General features: G+C 33.9%; 1 pseudogene; it reads right to left on the bottom strand.

The window, feature by feature from the left end:
- Positions 1-2169: 2169 nt before the first annotated feature.
- Positions 2170-2927, bottom strand: LOC150021330 (large ribosomal subunit protein uL30 pseudogene; annotated as a pseudogene).
- Positions 2928-20744: the final 17817 nt, after the last annotated feature.

Raw genomic sequence — 20744 nt, 5'->3', positions numbered from 1 at the left:
TGCAAAATATTAAAGTCAAAGAGGGAATCTTAAAAACAGCAAGAGAAAAGCAGTTAGTTACCTACAAAGGAGCTCCCAGCAGACTGTCAGCTGAGTTCTCAACAGAAGCTTTGCAGGCCAGGAGGGCTTGGCAAGAAATGAACAAAGTGATGAAAAGCAAGAGCCTACAACCAAGATTACTCCACCCAGCAAAGCTATCATTTAGGATGGTAAAACAGATAAAGAGCTTCCCAGGCAAGAAAAAGTTAAAAGAGTGTATCACCAACAAACCAGTATTCTATGAAACATTAAATGACATTTTTTAAGAAGAAAAAGGAGAAGAATGTGAAGAAATAAAAAAATATGAACAATAAATCAGCAATAAATACATATCCATCAACAACTGAATCTAAAAAACAAAGTAAATGAACAAACAGAACATAAACAGGCTAATAGATAACAGAGAACATTTTTACTGTTGTCAGATGGGAGGAGGTAGGAGACATGGATAAAAAGGTGAAGAAATTAAGTAGTACAATTTGGTTGTTACAGAATAGTTGTGGGAATGTAAAATAAAGCATAGGGTATATAGTCAACATTCTTATAGCTATGTATGATGTCAGATGGGTGTAAGATTCATGAGGATGATCACTTAGTAAGTATGTAATGTCTAATCACTGGGGTGTATACCTGAAACTAATGAAATAATATATGTCAGCTGTAATTAAAAATAAAATAAATAATAAAAAATAAAGCCTGATATATTTATAGACTTGATTTTGTGGTCCATTGCATAGACATTGTTTCTTGGAGTTCATTAGAAATATATTTTAAAGGGTTGACTTGGTAATAAACCTTCCATAAGTAAAATGTTATCATGTGTCTGAATCAAATATTAAAAATGAGGAATGACATTAAGTAAAAGAGTACATAATACAAAAACTATACAAAGAGATTAAAGTCATATTTAAATTTTTGGGACAAGATTCCAAGTTATTTATGTTACTCAGAATATAGCCAATTTTTCTTTTTATAAAAATAATTATTAATATGTTTAATTTCTGTTGGTTTTAAAAAGTTGAGAGAAATTAAAATATTAAATTAAGGATATTATGATTAATAAATGTCACCAGTACAGACATCCATCTTAGCCCAATAATAAATAAAATCTGCTAAATTATAATGGAGATATAATTTCTTTAAGCAAAAGTAGTTAAATGAGCTCAGAAAGTGTGAACATTATTTATTTATTCATTTCTCTGAAAAATAATAAGTAGTTACTTTCTAGTTGTCAGATAAAAATGCCAATTTCTATGTCAAAATACAGAATTAAATAGAGCATAACCTCTACTCTCAGGACTACTGTCCAAAAAATGTGAAAACTATAGAAAAGGAATTGGATTGAAGAAAATTACACTTCAGATAATGTCAGTTGATACAATGAATGCAAACATAGGTTTAAAAGCAAAGTTGGAGCTGAAAACTTAACAGGAAATCAGGAAGTAATAGAGACATGCTATTAGGATAAGTTATCATTCAAAATGGCATTGATGACAATATTATGGCTTTTTTTACAGATAACTATGATAAAGTATTATGAGAAATAGAGAAAAGAAGAAAAAGAAGGCAGCATTAGATTTATCATTTCCGATCTAGTGAATAAAGTGAACAATGAAAATCACCTATAGAAATAATAACCATCTTACCCTCACTTTCCTTTATGTTATCTCAACAGATAACATAATATTACTTAATATTCTTAAGGGCAAGTTTTGTTTCTTCTGTGCATAATTTTAAATATCATGAAATTTAAAAAAGTATGTATGTTTTACTTTTTAAAGTTTGCATATGAGAAGATTGCATGGCTTAAAAAAAATTCCCATTACAGAAAAAGAAAATGACAAATGTGTTGTTCATGCTGAGAAAAGCAGTGGACCAAGAGTGCACAAAAGGAATTGTTCCCTTAGTTGATTTTAAGTAGAGGGAGTTGAATTTATATGTATGTGTCTTTGCTATTCTTTTCTCATAACTAAACAGGAAAACATATTGACAGATAAAATGCTTACCCATTTCTTTATTTTGTAAAAGAGGTTGTTTTCCTTAATAACTACCATTTACTGAATTTTTTTTTCAATTTTAAACCAGTTACTGTTTATTAACTAACCAGATTACAAAAATAACCACGGTGGACACCTTAGTTCATTCTTCTAATAAGCCTGTTGATCTGGTCTTCCCTGTTACCAGCATCTCCACCTTCTACAAAATGGGTGGTCTTTTTCTTCATTCCACCTAGTGGAGAAGATAATTTGAAGGGCCACAGGAAGTTGTTTGCTTCTTTGAAATGTTTTCCAACAGTATAGATCTCGTGAATCAGATCCTCCATGCAGATGATCCCATATTTACCAAGAGATCGCACAATCAATGCATCATCTGTCAGGACAATTTGTTTTTTGTTGATTTTGCAATAACCATGCTTGTAGATCAATTCATTTACTGACTTCAGGTTTGGCTACCCCCATGCAATGTATGGTTCCACAATCCTCAGCATGTTAATCGAAGCCTTGTTGAGCTTAACAAAGGGGCCATTGAAGATGTGGCGAAGGTGAGGAAGCTGCATGCAGCACCTTTCGAACCTTTGGGCTCACACCATTTATACCTCTGACTCTGATAACAGATCCAGGTTTGGGTTCCGCAGGTACATAGAAGTTGCCAGCTTTTCTTGCCATCCTAGCCATTCGAATCTCAGTTCTGTACATCTGCCTGTACTCCTTGTGACAGTGCTTAGCTTTTTCATAGGTAAGCTTCCTCCTTGCCTTTTGAAGCATCTTTTGCGCAAATTTCTTTCTCAGGCGCTTGATCTTCAGCTCTGCGAAATTCCTTCGCTTTTTCTTAAGGGTCTCTGTCACAGCAGGGACCTTCTTCTTCTTCTTCTCCTCTGCAGCCTCCATGGTTCTAACCGGATGAATATTTTCAATTAAGATGATTTTCATCTGAGTTTGGGGAAGATGATGGATACACATGGGTTTTTTATTTCTTCTTAGAAGGTAATTTTAACAAACTAATAATGTCTTACTAAATATTGATAACTTGTCTGATGTTTCAGACACATATACATAGGCAATATATAGTTTGCTTAAAAATATAGCATGGTTTTATGACTATAAACTGTTTTATTTCACTTTGAAGGTATTTTTATTCTTTTATTTTTCTCATGAAGACATACTTATTCACTAGTAGTTATTAAGAATCTACTACAGCACAAAGAGGAAAAAGGACTCATGGACATGGACGACAATGTGGTGATTGCTGGGGGGATCAAGATATAAGGGGGTTAAATGGTAATGAAAAAAATACCATATAAATAAAAACAATAAAAAAGAATCTACTACATTCTGGGCATGTGCTCTTCAAAGGTTAATAAAGCTTGGATCAATTTTTAGTTTTGTATTGTAGAATTTCCTGGTCCCAGTAAAACTAAAACTTCTCTAGTAATAGATTTTTTAATAAAAAATGACTGAGTATTCAAATCAGATTACTAAATTGCATTTTATATTATTCATTCAAGTATATTCCAAATTAATATTTAAATATATTAATGTATCTGTCACAAAAATAATTGAGAGACTAATTTATTAAAAGGACAAATGAGCTATACAATTATTAGGTAACAATGACTATTATTAGTCAGCTTACATAAAGCTAAAGATTATCACTGATCAAATTTTAATAATAGGTGAAATGTCCATTGCTAAAATTTGCTTTTTTTGTTACTGTGTGGTACTAAAGAATCACTACTCCTGTGGTATAATTAATTAATCTAAACTAAAGCAAAATGCAAAAGTAAAAGTATTCTGTGTACATTTGAGGCAAAATTTTATAAGCTGTCCATCAAAGAGATATTAAAGTATTTATATTTATAAAATACAAGGATTTTGTTGTAAAAGAAACACCTGAGTAGGAAACTTAGCAGAAAAATTTTGACATTCTATCATATAAAATCAATTAGACAATTAGGCAGAAATATAAGTACAAAAAAAATCATTAAGTTAGGGTTTTTATTTCCTCTTACCATGCTTGAGACAACTAGAACCACTTACTTAGTCTCATCTGAGATATCCAAAAGATTTTTAGAGAATTTCAGGTATATTCTAAAGCCTCATTCTAGAATAATATTTTTTGAGTCCTCTGTTTTTAAGAAGGTGGAGCAGCTTAAGTGCTCATCAATAGATGAGTAGATGAAACAGCTATGATACATTTACAAAATGGGTTACTACTTAGCCATAAAAAAGAACATTTTACCTTTTGCTACAGCATGGATGGACCTAGAGGGTATTATTCTAAGTGAAATAAGCCAGTAAGAGAAAGACAAATACCATATGATTTTACTTATTTGTGGAATCTAATGAACAAAATAAACTAACACACAAAATGAACTCATAGATACAGAGAACAGACTGACAGTTGTCAGAGGGGTAGGGGGTTGAGGGGCTGGGTGAAAAAATGTGAAGGGATTAAACAAAAGAAAGGAAGAAAGAAGGAAGGAAGGAAGGAAGAAAGAAAGAAGAAGAGAAAGAAAGGAAAGAAAGAAAGGAAAGAAAGAAGGAAAGAAAGGAAGAAGCCCCCCATAGACACACACAACAGTATGTTGATTACCAGAGGGGAAGGGTGGGGAGGGAGGAGAGGGTAAAAGGGGGATAAGTGGTGGCAAAAGGAGACTAGACTTTTGGTGGTAAACACACAACATAATATACTGATGATGTATTAAAGAATTATACACCTGAAACCTATATAATTTTATTAACCAATGAATTCAATAAAATATATATAAAAGTAAATAAAAGAGTGTGTGTGAAAGATTCACTTCACAAACTCAGTCTCCCTTGATTATTCATGTCAATCATTAGATGTAAAGGTAAGTAAGTAAGTACTGGAAATTGTTCCGCGTGCTTTTGAGCTGGATCCCACCAAGGAGACAATGTATTAAAGGCCATAAATGTTATGTATGTCACTTTACTAAATATTTCTGTCACAAAAAAACATAAAATAAGAATTGAAGTCTATATTTCAAGAATGAGAATAAAGTTTACAAATTTCTAAAAAAAAAAAAAAAATTTGCCGTGCAATAGAAGTGTCCTCAGTCCTGGGTTGGCTAGTGTCTTAACAGAGTTCCTTTCCCGATGATCTAATCAAGTTTGCTTGTATTCTATATTATGTACCGGAAATACATTTGTTGCAATGAATGAGGAACCTCTAAGAACCTATGGCTACCTGGGTTCCCAATATTCTGACATGCAGCCTCTACATTTTATTACTATAATCAGAGAATATTGTAATGTACATGCAAACATGTTCTGCAGTTATCTATGTATTTTTAAAGTTCACTGAAATTTAGATTCACAAGAAATTATAAAGACATTACCTTTCACCCAGTTTTCCCCAAAAGTTTTATTTTATGCAATTATGGTGTAATATCAAAACAAGTTTTGTTTATTGTTTTTTTCTGACTTACCTTGAGATTTTTCTGGTTTTTGAAATAATGGGTGACACTATTATTCAGAACATTTTATATACTATAATATGACACTCTGGACCTTATTTTAATCTTCTGCTTTACCAAGCCTCCTCTGGAACCATGCAGGTTGGGGGGAGAGGGGAAACTGCCTTGCTACCGTAGAGTGGTAGTGGAAGTCTAGGTTCCTGATCAACTTCTGCTGGTACCCTGGGATGTAGTGGAGAGGTGCTTCATTACTCCGAGATCATCACTAGGCATCCACCTTGGCTGTGAGGGTGCGAAGCAACTTGGTACTGCCTCTTACTACACAAGAGGGTCTTGTTACTGCTGGAATGTGGTGAAATTAGCATCTTCCCACTACTGCTTTTCTGACATCATCCCAACTGAGAGAGGTGGGGGTGCTCATTGCTTCAGGGTGGGGAAGGAAATCATGTGTTCTCACTAGGCCTACTCTGACACCATCTCTTTGTGGGAAGAAGGTGGTATTTTGTTACAGCAAGCTGGAAGTTCAGAGTTTCCACTTTAGCCTTTGCTAATTAAGGTAGGGAGGCAGTCACTGTATTTTTTTTTTTTTTTCATGTCTTTTGCCTACTGTAGAGCAATTCTTGTCTAAAAATCTTTAATCTTGCTTTTTACTCTTTCCCTGATATTTTGGCTACAGAGAACAGCATTTGGGGCGTTTTTTGTTGTACTAAACTTTTTCAGCACTAAGTTTGTGATATACGGAGCATAATGAAAACCCAGAGAAATAGCTAGAATTTTAAAATAAAAATCTCTAAGTTGAAAAATAGCTATTAACTTTTTAATACTCATCAGGGTTTTAAGTTGGGGGTGGGCAAAGTAGACTTAGAAATTTCAACACTTATTTTTTCTTTTTTTAAAATAAATTTTTAAGTGTATTTTATTGATTATGTTGTTACAGAGTCCCAATTTTTCCTTTTGCGCCCCTCTGCCCACTACCTCCTCTTTCCTTCAGCAATCCCGCCCCCCCCCCCCTTAGATCATGTCCATGGGTCATGCATGTAAGTTCTTTGGCTTCACCCTTTCCTATATTATTCTTAACTTCCCCCTGTCTATTTTGTACCAACCAATTATGCTTCTTAATCCCTGCACCATTTCCCCATTTCTCCCCCTCCTCTCCCAGCTGATAACCCTCTAAATAATCCCCATACCTATGATTCTGTTTCTATTCTGGCTTGCTTAGTTGGATTTTGTTTTTATTTTTCAGATTCAGTTGTTGATAGTTGTGAGTTTATTGTCATTTTAATGTTCATAATTTTGATCTTCTTTTTCTTAAGTAAGTCCCTTTGACATTTCATGTGATAATAGCTTGGTGATGATGAGCTCCTTTAGCTTTACCTTGTCTGGAAAACACTTTTTCTGCCCTTACATTCTAAATGATAGCTTTGCTGAATAGAGTAATCTTGTTTGTAAGTCCTTGCCTTTCATCACCTTGAATATTTCTTGCCAGCCCCTTCTTGCCTGCAAAGTTTCTTTAGAGAAATCAGCTGATTGTCTTATAGGCACCCCTTTGGAGGTAACTCTCTGCTTTTCTCTTGCTGCTTTTAAGATTCTCTCTTTATCTTTAACCTTTGGCATTTTAATTATGATGTGTCTTGTTGTGGTCCTCTTTTGGTCTAGCTTGTTTGGGACTCTCTGTGCTTCCTGGACTTGTATGTCTATTTCTTTTGCCAAATTTGGGAAGTTTTCCTTCATTATTTTCTCACATAAGCTTTCAATTTCTTTCTTCCTCTTCTCCTTCTGGCACCCCTATGGTTAAGATATTGGCACATTTAAAGTTGTCTCAGAGGTTCCTAAGCCTCTCCTCATTTTTTTCAATTCTTGTTTCCTTATTCTGTACTGGTTGATTGTTTTTTTTTTTTTCCTTCCTTATGTTCCAAATCATTGATTTGAACCCCAGTTTCCTTCCCTTCACCATTGGTTTTGTGTGAATTTTCCTTCGTTCCATTTAGCATACCCTTCACTTCTTCCCTTATGCATTTGCCATAGTTAAGCATGTCTGTCAAGCCTGTGAGCATATTTATCACCAGTGTTCTGAACTCTATGTCAGTTATGTTGGCTATCTCCTCATCTGTTAGATTGGCTACTTCCTCATTGCTTAGTTCTCCCACTGGAATCTGATCCATTTTCCCACTTGGGCCATACTTATCTGTCTCCTCATCTTGACAGGCTCCTCTGTTTGTTTGCCTCTGTGTCTTAGGTAGAGCTGTCATACGTGTTATACTGTAAGGGGCAAAGTCTTAGTTATTCCTCAGTAGAGGATGACCTGTTTCACCACATTGTGTCGCTGTATATAGGGGAGGGGTCTGAGAGGGAACAATGCCACTTGACCAGCACTCGCCCCTTTTCCAATCACTTCTCCCACTTCTAGCTGTTGCCCCTCTAGCTGTTGCCCTGGCTGTTGTCCCCAGAGTGAGTGTGTCTGTAGATATTCTAGGACCTTGGGGCCCTTTAAAGAAGTGGACTCTGCTGAGAGACTGACAGTTTCTTCCTCCCCACCAGCCCCCACTGATTTTCACAGTCAGAAGCAGTGAGGCTTTATTTTCCCTGGTGCTGGGACTGTGAGCTGTGCAGTCTGGTCTGGTACTGAGGTCGCTCCCAAGGTACTCCTCCTGACTTTTTTAAAAGTCATGACTGCGCTTTCTGCTGGCTTGCTGCTGCCATTGCTGCTACTGCTACCACACCATTCCTTCTGCCTCGGCTCCGCCCCTCCTACCTGTCTGGATGAGTATTTCTTCTTTGTATCTTTGTTTGTTGGACTTCCATGCAGCTAGATTTTCTGGAACTTCTGGTTGTCTCTAGTTTTGAGGTAGTTGTATTCCTTCTTAGTTGTGGAGGGAGATGCAGCATATCTGTCTAGGCCTCCATCTTGTCTGGAAGTCCCCAACACTTACTTAAGCTAGACATAAATATTCTTGCACATACATTTTTCAGATTTGATTCAAAATATAAGGAACTAGATACTATTCAATGTTATATAGAGCCACATATTTCAGTCCCAGTTAAAATGATGCAATGCCTAATGTCAAGTGATCTTCAATCTGTGTTCTTGGAGGGATTTTTTTGTCATTTGTCTTCCTAAGAATTTCTCATATTTATTAAACAAAAACATATTAATTTGACAATTGTAAGTAATTATAATTACAAATCGAATCTTTTGATTTAAATGAAAATGATTCTGTGGAATTATATGGAACTATGATTTAAGTAATGTTCAGCTTTAATCCAAACAAATGACAGATTTAAAAATTTTTTTTAATATTAAAAATACTTTTAAAAGATCCTATGTTAATTTTTGGACACAATGATAACAAATGTGGTTTTTCTAATCTTATATTTAATAAAACTTTGGCAAAAAATAAATAACTTAAATATCTTCAATCCCACAGTCATGTCAATGGCTATTTTTTGAAAATATATTTATGGTTAAAATTAATCTATATTTCATTTAGTTTAATAACCTAATGGGTAGTGTATTAAATCCTTTACATTTTAAATGATTTATCAAGTGAGTGAGAGACTTGAAGGGAAAACAGAAACAATATTTAAAACTCAATGTAAGAAAAGAAGGATCCAGAGATCCTTTACGTGTTACTTTGAGCTTCCCCAATAGTTCATAGTGTGTGTCATCTGTGATAAATCATAGCTCCCTTGCACTATATCATTATCATTGTCATCCAAATGTATTCAAAACCTACCAAAGTATAAATTACTGCTCAAGAGAAAGCCACACTGGAGCATGAATTCATATTTTTGAGCTTCTGAAGTGTCCTCTGATAAAATAATTAACCAGATAGTACCTAGTTTAAATATTTATTAGGCATCAGGGTGAGTAGGTATCAATCTTCTATTTCTTATTTCTAAAATGAAGATTAATAATTGCTTGACAAGTTCTTTATACATTTAAAGAGAAAGGAACAGTATATTTTAAAGAAATTATTGAAAACAACATTTCCCTTATCTTTGTTCTCAATATGAATTTTGTGAATGACAAGTATAAAAACAGACTTTTCAGTGATTAGAAAAAACAAACAAACAAACCTTACATAAACCTTTCATCTGCTCCCAATAGAATTAAAACTAGTGATTTATCAGGAAAATTCTACTCATTCTCCAAAATTGAGCACTTCTCTTTTCTCAGGGAACCCTTCTTGAATTTAGTGTAAAGATTATGTGTTCATAGTACTCACCATAGAGTTTTGTGATTATATGTATATTTTTTCTTAACACTTTGAAAACCCTGAAGACAGAAACAAATTATCTTTAGAGTTCCATCTTCAAAACCAATTCAGTGATTGTTTGAATTTAAGTAAATACTTGAGGAAGAAATATAAGAAAGCATTGATATACATTGTTTTCATTTTGATTCAGGCAAGGCCAATTTGTGAATAATAATATGGTATATTTTTAAAATCCTTGTTTTGAAATTATTTGAATATCTTACCTACTTTGTTAACTTAATTTTTATTTCCCAATATGACTGATTATAGTGTGGGACCTCTATTAAATCTATTTTACTACTTTAGTCTTAGTAGGTAATATCTCACAAGAAATAAATTCTACATCATTGCTTTAAAATAAAATACTGTATTTTCTTATTAGTATTCATACCATCATCCAATTTGACACATACAAATGCTCTAAATTAACATGATTAAAAGAGATAGTAATCAAGAAATAAGGACAGATAAATTGGTGAAATAGAAAAATAGTCAATAGTAGAACAAAATGTTTATTTTATAAATGTCTTAAGATAATTCAGTGGTGAAAAAGCTAGTCATTTCAACAAATGGCACTGGAAAAATTAGATGTTAACATATAAAAACAAACTTTGTATTGACTTGGGGACCTAAATGGAAGCACTATATCTACAAAACTTCTAAAGGAAAACAAATAGAAGAAAATATTTATGATCTTACATCAGGGAAAATTTCTTAGATAAGACAATAGAAAAATATAAACCATAAAAGAAAATATGTATAAACTGCCCTTTGTCAATGTTAAAATTTTTTCTTTGAAAGTTGCTATTTGGTAAAGGAAAAAGTCACAGACTGAAAAAAATATTTTCAAAACACATATCTGTTGCCAGATATGTGTCTAATATATATTTAAAAATTTAACCCAATAATAAAAACACAGAATATGATAATAAAATAGATAAAATATTTGAACAACATTTTACCAAAGAAGTTATCCAAATGGCTAGAAAGCATGTAAAAATATGCTCAACCTCTTTAGTCATCCGAAGGATGCATATAAAAACCATAAATGAGATACAACTATGTAATTACCAGCGTAGGTAAAGTTTTAAAAGATTGATAATATGTAATGATGCTCAGAATTTGGAGCAACTAGAGATCTCATACATTACTGTTGGGAATGCAAAATTAAAATAGTCACTTTGTAAAACATTTTGACATGAAGCTAAAACACTTATGACCCTTTAATTCTATGCTTAGGTATTTTACCCAGGAGAAATGAAAATGGGTTCACACAAACACCTGCATACAAATATTCCTAACAGCTTTATTCTTTACAGCAAAAAAAAAAAAAAAAAAAAAGAAAAAAGAAAAAAGATGAATACATCAACTGTTAAATGTATAAACAAATTGTGGTTTATACATTTAATATGACATTATTCAGCTATAAAAATGAATTGATTGTTAATGTATGCAATAGAATAGATGAATCTCAAAAGCACATATTTAGTAGGGGGAAGATAAAATATAAATACTACATGATTTCATTAATATGCCATCTGGAATAGAAAAACTTTAGGGATAGAATAGAGAAGAGTGGTTCGCCAAGGGCTTAAGATGAAAAAAGGGATTGACTACAAAGTGACATTAGAGACATAATGAAATTTTGGGAGGTAATAGATGTTCCATATCTTAATTAGGATGATATTTATACAACTACATATGTTAATCAAAACACATCAATTTGGATGTGAAATGTTAGTTTTATTGTATATCTATAAAAAGACATATTTACACATCTAATGAGATTTACCAAACTGCTTTAGTGAAATCTTTCTCCCATTGCTGATCTTCCATGTCAAATTCTACTCTTAATTATTTCTAGGACACTTATCGTCGTCGGCAGCCGTCCGTCTCGAGAGACGATGGTGTAGCTTCTTAAGAGTCTATCTGCACCGCCGAGAATGGCTGTGCAGTCCGACTCAGGAGTGACACGGTATCTGTCTCCTCCCGTGTTAAATCGACATCTTGCGATGACGCTGGAGTGTCCTCTCCAGTGGAGCTGAAGCTACAGAGCCTGGGCAGGGTGATATTTATTTACTTATTATATTTATGGCTTATTGCCTGTGTCTCCTGCTAGAATATAATTTCCCCTAACAGTATATAGTGTGGTGTGCTACCCAGATTTTCCCCTCAGGGTTGAGTCACTCATTACCCTTAGTTTTTACAAATATTGGAGATAATAATACCAAGATGAGTCTTTCTCTAGGAATTTCCCCAGGTCCATGAGAACCGCAAGGTCTCATTCCCTTTATGAAGAAAGTGCACACTTGTTGAGGTCAGCAAAATGGGATCTTCTGAACAAATCTGGCCTGCAGTTTGTGTTTATAGGGCACAGAAGATAAAAATGTTTTTTATATTGTTAAGGGTTGTTTTAAAGAGAACAAGAGGAAGAAAAGAAGGAGAGAAAGAGGAAGAGAAGAAAGGAAACATGTAACAGAGAATGAATGTGACCCATAAAGCCTAATGTATTCACTGCTTTGTTCTCAAAAAAAAAGTTTGCTGCCTCCTAGATTGGTGAGGTAGGGATACAAAAGCGTCTTTGTTTCTAGCAACACAACTCTGAGGGAACATCCGTAAGAGAGGCCGTGTGTGTGTGTGTGTGTGTGTGTGTGTGTGTGTGTGTGTGTGTTCCTTTCTTTAATCCTCCAGAAATGTTTATGCCAGTGATATTCCCCATAAAAAAAACTGTATACAAGCTCTGTTTCAGAATCTGTTTCCCAGGAAATGGGACCCGAGACAATTTGTACTAGGTTGATCCAAGGAGGCAGACTGTAAAACGAGAATGAATTAAGATCATTCACTGGTAAGCTAGTGAGGAACTCCTCCAGTGGTGAATGAAGTATACTAATGGCCTTGGTAGGTTATAGCAGTGCAATTTTAAAATTTTACTAATGGTCATTTAGGAAGGACTAACACTATAAACTAATTTAATGGCAAATGCAATATCTCAGGAAGTGAGCTTTGGGAGAAAGTATTAACTATAACAAAATGGAATCAGATGGGTTTTGCTGAATATCATTGCCCCATTTCAGAAATACAATAAATGAAAAGCTAAGGATAAATGATCACTAAATGAAGGTGAGAATGGGCAGAGGAGGACAAAGGGGGAAAAATTGAGATGACTGTAGTAGAGTAACAATAAAAAAATGACAAAATAAATTTTAAAAAGTCCTTAATCTCTTGCCTGCACCTAGAGACTAGGAAAAAAAAATAACAGAACCAAGTTTAGGAATTAGTAATAAAAGTAATAGAGATTTTTACAAAGAGATTTGAATCCTCAATTATTCATATTAGCTTTGCAAAGGTCAGAGCATTTCTTGAGAGGAGTTGAGACCCTGACAATACCCAGGGAACATTCAAGTCAAAGCAGGCAAATTTCGAAGAACAAAAACTTTGTTTTTGAATATTTCATATTCTCCTAAATTCTACAGCTATGGCCCAGTCCCAGTTAAAGACTAGTGCTTCTTGCTAAAAAAAAAAAAAAAATGCAACATGTATTGCCTTTAAGATTTAATCTCACCTTACCTTCCTGCTACCAGATCATAAGGAAATTCAGTAACAGCACAAGCAAGGCAGGGAAGTACCAAACCTGCTTAAGAGAGAAAGGTACCATACTCCAAAGAACTGTGGGATGTAGCCATTATGCATGGGCAAAACCAGGGAAGTATATATGTGAATTGATTTTAAGGAGGCAGAATCGATGAGGATGAACATAAGATTTGATAGGGTACATTTATCTAAGGGTATTTTCTCATAGAATATATAGTATTTAGCTCTCTGGCAATGACTGGAAGACAGGGCTTCTGAGAGGGCTTTTGGAAATTCAAAGAAATTAATGGCTCACATTAAATAAAGTAGAAATGTCAAAAATCCTATGGCAGAAAGTGTAAATAGGAATAGAAGAGCTCATAGAACTTGATATGCTAGTATAAATATATGTTGTATATTAGTCGGGGTTTTTCAGAGAAACAGAACAATAAAATATATCAATAAAATATATTTGTAATTGGCTCCCCCAATTATGGAGACTGAGATTCCTAAGATCTGAGGTTGACAGGCTGGAGACAGCCAGGAAAGCCAATGGTAGAGTCTGAGTCCAAAGGTCTGAGCATCAGGTGAGCTAATGGTATAAATTCTGTTCCCACTCTAAGTCTGAAGGCAGGAGAAGACCAATGAAACAGTCAGGCCGTGAGAACAAATAAATTATCCCTTACTCAGTCTTTTTGTTCTATTCAGGCCTTCAAAAGATTGAGTGAGGGCTACCCACATTGGGGAGAGCAATCGACTCTATTCAGTCTGCTGATTTAAATGTTAATCTCATTCAAAAACACTGACAGAAACACTCAGAGTTGTGTTTAACCAACTACCTAAGATTTCTCACAGCTCAGTCAAGTTGATACATAAAATTAACCATGACAAATAATCAGCCTTTTCCATTCAGCCCCACTAAGTTAGGTTATTTTAATAGATCAAGAAAATTGATTAAAATTCTGACATATGCTACAACCTGAATAAAAGTTGAGGACATTTATGCTATGTGAAATAAGGTACTCACAAAAAGATACTTTATGGTTCCACTTATATGAGGTTTCTAGAGTAACAAAAATCATAGAGACAGAAAGTGGAATAATGGTTGCCAGGGGCTGGAAGGAAAGAAAATAAGGTGTTATGGTTTAGAGCTGATAGTTTTAGTTTTGCAAGATGAAAAATATTCTGAAGCTGGATGGTAGGGATGGTAGCACAACAATATGAATGTACTTAGTATCACTGATGTATATTTAAAAAGAAGATGATAAATTTTATGTTGTGTGTATTTTACCTCAATAAAAAAAATTCAGCACTGAATGATTATCATGATAATATAGATAGGAAAAAAATCAAGGGATCTTAAGTGCCTGTGTTGTTAAATCTTTACGAAGAAACATCCGGATGCACAGTATCTTATAATGGCCTTGAGGGAAATTGCTTATTAGTGACCTAAAAGGAACCGTGTCATCTCTTGAATTACTAACATTATATCTTCTTGCACATGGATTTTTCTTGAAGGTCTCCCTTCCAAACATTAACCAGATTTGACCCTGCTGAGCTTGAGAGGTCTGATGAGCTCATAGCCCAAGGTAATGTAGTTTTAAAACTGCATTGCAAGAAGAGTTTATCTGTCACAGATGAAAATGCAGGAACGTATTTATGTCTTCATGTAAGCCATTCATTACTGCTTATAAACCTAAAGTTTTCCAGGGAGTAACACAAATTCACATGTTTCTGTGTTACAATTTGTATTTGATCTCTACTTTAGCTGACAGACTTTTTTATAATAACCAGAATGCTCCCTAGTGAATGCACAATGTAGATATTGAAAAATAAAAATTAGCTTAGTGATTCAAGTTAAAGTCAGCATTCAGTTATTATGAATTACATTTTATTTCATCTGCTCTGATTTTCAGTTGCATAATACAATTTTAGGTATGATTTTGTTTTAGCTGTCGCCCCAGTGTCTTAGTGGGATGTTTCTTAGTGTGTTTGCTGTTAATCTCTAAGTGGTATGTCACTTTAGGATACTTCTCACTACTTCCCACATGCATATTTAAATACTCTTGTTAATTTATTTTGGGTTTAACTGATAAACAATTAACATTTCAAAAGTGTTGTGATTCATCAGTGTCTGTCATTGCTTATATACATTAATTTCATTACAAAGACAGTAGCTTTCCTAGGGTGTAGCTGGTATGTCAAATGTGAAGGTTATAGTATATGGTCAATTGGTTTTAGGATTATGAGGTATTTTCATCAATGCACTAATTATATTTTTGATGATGTATTTTTACTGATCTTTCATAAAGTGAAGTTTAGTTGCAATGGTATATGTCAGACTATATTCATGATTACAAAATCAGAATTCTGTGGAGAATGAAAGGTAAAGCACTAAGTTAACTGGAAAAAAAAGAATAGCAGAAAATATTTTAATAATTCAGAAACTATATAATAAGCACCTACTATTTTTAGGTACTGAGGTTATAAAAATAAATAATGTACAACATATAAAAGAATAGCATATATGAATAGAATAAGTCTTGACCTTATTGTAGTACCAATAATGGACAACATAAAGCAAATGAGACAGATAAGGGTGTCTACAAATAAATAGACATGACTCTGAACTTTAATTACTTGTGGCAGATTTGAGAAAATTTTTATTTAAAAAATGTTTTTCCAGATAATAACCTAATAATCTAGTAAGTTAATATCCAGTTTAACTCCCATGAAATGTATGCATCTGGGAAAATCACTCTGACACTTGAGCTGGTCACCAACTCCATAGACAAGTAGAATCAAGAACCCACTTGCAGGTGGCAGGGCCTCAACATGGTTCCCAGGAAGAGAAATGCTCCATGTGCCATTCTTCATATAACCTAGTTTGCAGTCATGGCTCTAATACTCTTCTGCTAGTCTTGCTGCAGTGAGCCTAATCAGCAGTACTGGCCACGTTTGGACTTTGGCACCCTGGGGAGTCATCTTGCTCTTTACTGCCTTGATTAGTTGTTCCTCAAGAACTATGATACATTGTTTTGACATTGTCATTTTCTAGTATGCAGCCTTCAAAAAGGAGATGTTAGAAAAGATATTTCAGAACCCTAGGTCCCTTACTTTACCACTTAGACTTCTCCTTCCCAACACTCCACCCATAGGTTGGAGGGATTAAGAAGTGTTATGAATGACTGTGGGGAAGAGAATGTTGAGTCAGAAAAGTTTTATGCACAGCCTTATTGTGTACTCGAAACCATTACCCAGCATTTAGGCCTTTCAGGCTAGTCATGGATATTTTCTGCCATGTGCTCATTTTCCAGAAATCTAATAGGAATCAGATCTTTTCCCTGCTTGATCAGTCAGTAGTTTAGCACAATGCTTGGCTATTTATTTATTTATTTGTTTATTTGTAACTATAAATGAAGATGGCCTCCTGGTTTTTATACTATCTCTTTTTTTACTTTTTAACTCATTTCCACATTTTTATCTCTAATCAGTACTTAATTTTTGGTGTTCTCCAGAATTCCATACTTAACTTTCTTGTCTTCTCCTTTCATCACTGACTTCCTAAGTGATCTAGTTAAACTCTGTGATTTTAACCGCTACCTATAAACAATATTTATCAGGTCCTTAACTAGAGTCTGTCTTTTCTCTAAAATCCAGACCTGAATATCTACTGTCCTACTGAACTTCATAATGTATAGTTTCCACAGTCACTTAAACTCAGGATGGTGAAAGGTGTACTTGTAATATTCATTTCCATATTACTTATTCCTCCTGCATTTATTATCTAATCTAGTAAATGTCTTCCTGATCATCTAAGTCTAGAAACAAAGAGCCTAATGGTTCTGTTGGGTCTTTTATCCCCTATATTCAATCAGTCACCAAGTCCATGTAGTATAGGTTCCATTTTAATTGATTAATCAATTCATCCCACATGTGGTGAAGTCTTACTGAATGACACTATATGTATGATGCAGTGCTCTAGCATTTTGAGGCTCTGGAACAAAACCAACTAAGTTCTCAAGCACCTTATATTTTATTTGTGGAGACACACAAGAAGTAAATAAACAAGAAAAAGATTATGTTTAATTCTAGGAAGAAAAATAAAGCAAGGATAATTAGGGGAGAGTTAACACTGAAGACTTTTCTGAGAAATGAAGCTTTAAGCAAATATGCAAAAGAATAAAATTCACAGATTTGTGGAGAAAATGTTCAAAAGCAAAGAGAATTGTAAGTTACAGCAAGCTTGCCATGTTGAAGAAAGAGCAGAGCAATATAATACAGTATTCCCTCACTTATTGCAAGTATTATGTTCTAGACCCCTGCCCCCCACAATAGGTGAAAATCTGCGAAGTAGGAACCTTACATTGATTTTAGTATTTATATATATTTTAAGGCTTTATAAACCCTTCCCACACACTTATAAACCATTCCCAGCCCCTTATTAAGCTTTTCCACACTTTTATAAACACTACTTATTTCTTAAACATATTCTATGCTCTTAAGCCTATGTAACTTTAACAACATATGTATACAGTACTGCAAAATCCCGCAGTATAGAGAAAAATCTGCAATAAATAATTAAATATAATATTTTTAAAAATCCCATAATACAATGAGCCCGCGATAAGTGAACTGCGATACAGAGAGGGACTACTATATTAGAATGGGAATGATTTTAGAGAGGTCAACTAAAGCTAGATTATAGGATCTTATGATTTTTAAATTTCATTTGGATGGAAAGCTGTTAGTTTTAGAAAATGGAAATAAACTGACCCGATTCCCTAAATGTTTTTAGTCTAATGATGTGCTTCTAAATATTAAACAACTGACTCTTGAAGAGAAAGGGAGCATTTGTTACTAGCTATGGTGTAAATATGCCCAACATTGCCAAATTCATGCTACCAATGTGACATCACTAAAAGCAGAATTGGGAAAAGATAGGCATAATTGTCTCTCTTCAGCTTTAAGAATAAATGAATACTGTATCCTGTCTTTTCAATACCTCTTCTGAGGTTTTTTTTTTCAGTTATTTCTATGTCTTTAATGTACCACTTACATGCCACAGTATGATGCTGCTTGCTCTCCTTTGTCTGACTTTTATCTAGACCTGCATTCCCTAATAATGTACCATTTGAAATGTGGGTAGTGCAGTTAATGAACTAAGTATTTAATTCTGTCCAATTTTAAATAATTAAAATTATAAAAATAAAATGTGACTTTCATTGCAAAAACAATTGTGTATGTAGATGTTTTGTAACTGTAAATTTTATGAAATCTAAATGCAAAGAATTTATTTCCAGTGAAAATGTAGAGTCTGAATTAAGATGTATTGTCAGTATAAAAGACAAACTGGATATCTCACACGGAGTGCAAATGAAAGAATGCAAAATATATGATTATCAATCATTTTTTTGGAATGGTTTAATTTAATTTAATTTTTTTTCTCTTTTTAAAGTATATTTTATTAATTATGCTGTCAACCTTTACTTTTAATTGATATGTTGAACTGATAATATTTTTGATTTATTGGGTTAGTTAAAATTTATTTTTAATATTAATTTCATTTTTTTTTTACTTTTGTTCAGTGTACCTACCAAAAAATAAAATTTCATATATAGGTTGCATTATATTTCTATTAGACAGTTCTTATTTTTTAATGTTCTTTTGTTTGTTTGTTTGTTTATGTTATTATAATTTCCCAGTTAGACTGTTCTGATTTTGAGTTTTGCTAATCTGTGTGTGATCCACTGACAAGCAGCATTAGCATTACCTTGGAGCTTTTTCAAAATGTAAATTTCAGGCTCAATCCAAGATCTACTAAATACAAGCCTGAATTTTGACAAGTTCCTCGAGTGATTTGTGTGCACATTTAATGTAGAGAAGCAAGGATCGCAACAATTCTGCAAGATTAGTCTTTGCCATCTATTCTGCTTCAACCCTACCCATCTCACTACTGTTTTCTTTAAAACTATGTTCATCTTTATTTAAAAATTTTAAAGGGTACAGGTTAAAATTCACATAAAGTGCAGACTTATTTAGCCAGACACTCAGTGGTTTCTTGATTGTAACTCTTCAAGTTCCTCTTCTGTATCTAATAATTTATACGTCATTAATAAATTACTTGTTCTCCAAACACGGTCTGCTATTTTCTACTTCTTGTTTTTGCGCATGTTGTTTTCTCTACCTTGAATATCCCAGTCCACCAGGGGGCATACTTTTTGCTAAAATAAATTATTCAAAACTTTTAAATAAGGGAAAGAGAATATCAGCAGGTCCTTTTATTATCACACTGAGGAACTGTTTATTAGAGCCACACAAAGATTACTTAGTGTTTTTTTTTTTTTTTTTCCTAGAAGACTGGGCCATTTTTTGACTGTACAATTCACTAACAATGAATGGCTTAGACGTTCTTAGGTCCCTGTTAGCATGTATACTGTACCCAGTAAATAAGCAAATGAACTTTATTTCATAGAAAAGGTAACCCAATATGGTTATTGCCATGAAGAACATTAACTTTATCTTTAATGATAGTCTCTATCTAATAAGACATTTCATCATACCTTCCTTTATTTTTCTTTAAAGCATGGTTTCCTTTAGTTTCTTGAACACATTTGCAATGTGTGCTTTGAAGTTTTTGATTAAGTTTAACATTTGGACCTTCTCGTTGCCTTTTCCCCTCTGTGTATGGTCACACTTCTGTTTCTTTCTATATTTCTACTTTTTCTGTTGTTGTTAAAAATTGGACCTTAGATCATATATTGTAGCAACTCTGGTTACTTGTTCGCTCTCCTCTCCAAGACAACTTGTTTGAATCTTTATTTGTTTAGTGACTCAGCTAGACTGATTTAGTGAAGGTTATTGTTTCCACTGTGTGAAACCTTTGGGGTCGCTTTTTGGAGGGCACTCCTTGAGCACCTGCAGTCACCCCGATCTGACAGTGGTTTTAGCAGGGTATTCCTTCACTGTCTCTTGGCCTATCAATTCAGCCATTTGCCTCAGTCACACTCAGATGTAAGACTCCACTAATTGCCAGCTGATTGCTCTATTGTCTTTGGTAATATCCTGCAGCAAAATTTACTCTACAGTCTTATCCAGTTAAATGCAGGCCCTTTGTAGGGATAGTCAATTTTTGAGGTTTTTTCTGACTCCACAAGGGCTATGGTTAGATGTCTAGTTCTATAGTTCACTCTGGTAAGCTAGCTGAGCTATGATTTAGGTGACTCTCAAGGAGCTACTAGTCTCCTCTCAATTGCATCCCTCTAAAATTTGTAATTGTTTTCGAGGACCCTTAGTTGTAAACACCCCTAAACAGATGGTTCCTGAGATATTATGATATGATTTAGGATTTTTCTACTTTATCTAAGGTGTAAAAGCTATGTGCATTCAGTGGAAACTTTATTTTGAATTTTGACTTTCGATTTTCTTCTCAGCTAGGGATG

The sequence above is a fragment of the Furipterus horrens genome, unplaced genomic scaffold (assembly GCF_987537825.1).
Source record: "Furipterus horrens unplaced genomic scaffold, mFurHor1.1.pri manual_scaffold_1, whole genome shotgun sequence".
Lineage (NCBI taxonomy): Eukaryota > Metazoa > Chordata > Mammalia > Chiroptera > Furipteridae > Furipterus > Furipterus horrens.
This window is presented reverse-complemented; position numbering and strand designations above follow the sequence as displayed.